Below are 4,703 nucleotides of genomic sequence, written 5' to 3' on the forward strand. Positions count from 1 at the left end.
GAGGAAGTATGCGGATCCAGCGCGCAAGGATGTTCAATTCCAAATTGGCGAAGCTGTGTTGCTAAAAGTGTCACCTAGGAAAGGGTTGATAAGATTTGGCAAGAAAGGAAAGTTAGCACCTAGATACGTAGGTCCTTTTGAGATTTTGAGTCAAGTAGGAAAGGTGGCCTACGAGTTGGCCTTACCACCTCAGTATCAGCATGTGCATAATGTGTTCCATGTGTCGTTGCTTAAGAAGTACAATCCTGACGCTAGCCATGTGATAGAATATGAACCTGTAGAAATTCAGGCAGACCTGTCATTTGTGGAGCAACCGGTTAAAGTACTCGACTGGCAAGTAAAGAGTCTTAGAAATAAATCAGTAAAGTTAGTGAAAGTACTTTGGAGGAACCCTAAGGTCGAAGAGTCGACTTGGGAGTTAGAGTCTGATATGCGTTCCCGGTATCCTCATCTGTTCTCTTAGATTCTGGGGACAGAATCCCTTAAGGGGGAGAGGATGTTACGACCGGCATTTTATGCAATATTATTTGTGAATAATATTAAGTTAAATAAAAATATATTCAATGCTTGTACGTTTGTGTGAGTGAAAATTTCTGCATTATAAATTTTCTTTGGGTAGTATATGATTTTTCAAAGCAAGAATTTATTTAATTTCTTTATTTTTGATTTATAAGGAATATTCTAAGCCTTGGAGAAATTTTCTTTTAAAAGATATTTTGTTCACAAATTTTGAAAGTGATTTTATAAAATCTCTAAAAATCCAAGTTATTTTATGGTGTAAATTTTATAATTTTTGAACTTGTGTTTTCTTTTATAAAAATAAATCTTTATAAATATAATTAGCAAATTACATAGTTATCCTTGCATGCAAATTCCTTCCATACATTCCAAAAGGGCTAAAGAGTCAATAACCACCCCACTAACTCTTATTTCCTAGCCAAATACCTTCTTTACCCTTGCATGCAAATTCAACCAAGTTCAAGTGGAAGGCTAATCATGTCAATTCCTAATTCCACTCACTTTTGCCAATACAAAAACCATAAGACAAGCAAAGTCATGATCATTTTTACTCATCACCCACACCACACTCACTCTTCTCTCCCTCCTCCTCCCTCACTCTCGGCTCTCTCTCTCTCACTCTCGGCCTTTAGCCGAGAACCACCCCTCCCCATTTTTCTTCATTTCTCCACCAAGCTTCTACTCTTTATACAAGTAAATGTTATCTCCCATACCATGATCATTCATATTTCAAAGAGTTTTGAGTAGAAAGTTTAAGTTTAAGGGTTGCATGTAAAGGTTTTAGTGAAACTCAAAATACAATCTTGATTCTTATGGATTTAAGGTTGTTTTTGAGAGGACTACAATGAATGGATAAGTGCCAAGTCTTGAGAAGGAAACTCTTGATGATTTAATGGCCATTTCCATCCATTTCATTCGGCCATGACCATATGGGAGCCGAATGAATGGTCCTTGAAATCATTCTTGTTGTTTTGTTCAATTTTTGCATGTTTATGTGATAATGATTTGAATTTTGTGGTGAAAATGTGATAAAACTCCTTGCATGCTAAGTGATCATCTAGGTGTACCTTATGCTAGGCTTGCATGTCAATTTTAAGATGGAATATATGTAGAAAATATGTTGTTTGGTTTGAAAAACCCGAAGGCATGCATGCATGTGGAATTCTCTTAGTTTGTTGTAATATTTTGATCATTTGGAAAAGATTTTGTTAGTGAGCTTTAATTTCAGTAGGAATAATGTGATAATATTGATTTATGCTTCTTGTTGCATGGTAATAATTTGTGGTTATCTTTTATAAAAATATATATCTTGTTGTTTCAAAGGCATGAAGATTTGCGATTTGTTAAGAGTAGTCTCTTTGTTTTGCCATAGTTGCACCTTAGGCAAGGATGATCTCACTAAGGTTATTTTGAGAAAAAGGGAGTTAAGTTCAGTAGAATACCAAGTATAGGTCTTGGTTTAAGTATTTAGTTGTTGATAATTGGGTTTGTCAAGTCAAAATCTTGGAAAATGAGAAGTTATAGTTTCTGCAGAAAAATCAGTTTAGTACCCTGAGGTTTAGAGTGAGTTTTGACCATGTCATTGATGTGCACTTTGAGGCCCAAGCCACCAGAAGTTAGTATGGAGAGTATATAATAGGTTTTAGGAGTTGGTTGGAGGTTTGCATGTCATTTGGTTAGGTGCACAAGTAGAATAACAAAATCTGTCCAGCAGGGGACAGTTTTGTTGCAACTTAGAAATAGGGAGATTTGGCCATGTCATGGGTAGGCCCTCATTAGGCCCAATTGGGCCTTAGTTAGAGGGTATGTCAGAGAAGTTTTTCCAACCATAGTTCATAGGATATGAGCTAGAACCATGTGTCACAAGTTAATTCAAGTCAGGGCATTTTCTGCCCAGAAAAACAGGGGAACCTTGGACTTTTAGCTTAGGCCCAAGAAGGCCCAAGCCAGGCCTTTGAGCCACATCAAGCTTATGAGATGCCCTTAGGTCAGGAGAGTCTTGTGTAAAAATTTTGAAGAAAAACTTGTAGTTTAAGAGTGTCTAATGCACTCAAGAAACCTTAGTTACCATTCTGAAATTTGCACCAGTAAGCACTTTCATTTATCACATAGTTTTAGGACACTTAGAAGTGAGTATTAGGTCGACCACCATAGTTGTAAGATAGTATAAGGTCAGTAGAGCAAAAGGCACAAGTGAGGGTCAATAGGTTTTGGATAATTTAGGAAAGGCACATTGAGTTAGGAAGCCCAAATTCGAAGACTTCGTTTAGTTAGCGACCAAGTAATTTAAGTGGTGAGTCGAGATCATCCGAGCCTAGTGTGGCGTTATGGTGTATGTGATGTTATTTGGTATTAATATACGATATGTGATTATGTGGCTACGTGTGTACATTTAAAAATATAAATGTTGGATATGAATTAAGTATGTATAGGCCTAAGTGCCATCCATGTTTAATTTCGGGTTGTAAATAGGTTAAGATGGAAAGAATATATTATAATGAGGATTATTATTATTTATGTAGGATCTCGAGACGAGGGAAAACTTGCCTTAAAAGTCGAGTGAAGCTCCAGTTGTTGCTCCTACCAGTCAGACCAGACCAGTCTATCTTAAGGCAAGTGATTCAACTTGACCTTCGTATCTGTTGTAAACAGTTCATATATATATCGATGCAATTATCCTGAGTCATTTTGATGTATTTAAATTAAGCGTATCTTTTGTTTATCTTTGAGTTACATAGAGATGCCATGAACCCTCGAGTACATATTGCAAGTAGTTCAAAAGTCTTTCATGATAGTTTAATGCCATGATAAATTAGAGATGCGTTATAATATCTTATTGATCCTTTTGTTTATCATGCTATTGATCTCTGAGAAATCTTGATGTTGCACCCTGATGCTTTGATTCAACTCTTGAAATAACCTCGATAGAAACTTTATCTTGATACCTAAAAGCCAATCATTTCTTAAATACATTCAAGATTGTTTGATAACCCTATCCTTACCCTAAAGCCTGATACCCTATTATATACTGAGCTGATGATCGCTTTCTTTATATTTTAACACCTTTATCCTATTGGAACCAGTGATGCCTATCTTTTGATGTTCTAATACCTATATCTTGTCTACAACCGTTGCTTTAAGCCTAGTTTGGCATTACTCTTTCATCTTATCCAATAGCCTGGCTTAATTTCCTTGTCTAAGTTCTTGTTTATGGAAACCTCTCAATTACCCTAATATAGTAAATTCTAGTAGATCATGGCCCTGAGATTTAGTGTCATATTTCCAGTGTTTCAAGTTGATCTATAATCCCTTGATAAAAATAATTACAGTCGAAAGAGATTTTGTCATAAATCGGCATCAGTTTTTAAAATGATTAAAACGTGGATTTTTCAGTCCCAAAGGGGGACAAATGTTTTCTTGAATGGTGGATCTGGACTGAGACGCGAGTCCTTTCCACACTTATATTAGGCTTAAAAGTTGCCTAGGGATTCCCAATAATGTTTTAGAACCCAGCGAGGTTCGGGATTACTTCGCGGCTGATCACCGGCTGTAATCCGTAGCGTCATAAAATGATTTTGATTAAGAATGGTTTTAAAATTTGTTTTGATGCAAGCAAAATGATGCCAACTCACATAAGTTTTATCTCTCGATTATCATTGATTATGCCATTCCATTGTCATTCCTAAAGGTATATCTCGATTTATGCTTTGCGTTGTATTGTTAGCACTTGTTGAGCTTTTGGCTCACTTCTTGCTTTAACCCTGATATTACAGCTAGCAGCCATGGTTAGATTCAAGCAGACTGCCCGTAAGACCTGTGATGCGGATGCTTATGTTCGAGCCCAGGTAGAATAAGTAATAATAGTTGTGTGAGGACTCGGTATTTGTAATCAGATGTAATAGTTGGTAGTGTTGGGCTGTTCCAAACCCTAAACTGTAAGATCTTGGATTTTGGTTGTGTAGTACTCATTAAAATGATGTAATAACCATATTTATTTTGCTATTTAAGTTGGGGGTGTGACAATTCCGCTTTCATTAAAAATACTTTTGTGACCCAAATCATTTTTTTTCAAAAGGTTACTTGTTTTACAAGTCATTCTAAGTCGATTATTGATCGATAAATCGTATTTTGACCAAATTTCAGTTTTAAACGTACCGAGTCCTGTGTTATATGAATTATGTGAT

Source organism: Apium graveolens, chromosome 2 (genome assembly GCF_009905375.1).
Source record: "Apium graveolens cultivar Ventura chromosome 2, ASM990537v1, whole genome shotgun sequence".
Lineage (NCBI taxonomy): Eukaryota > Viridiplantae > Streptophyta > Magnoliopsida > Apiales > Apiaceae > Apium > Apium graveolens.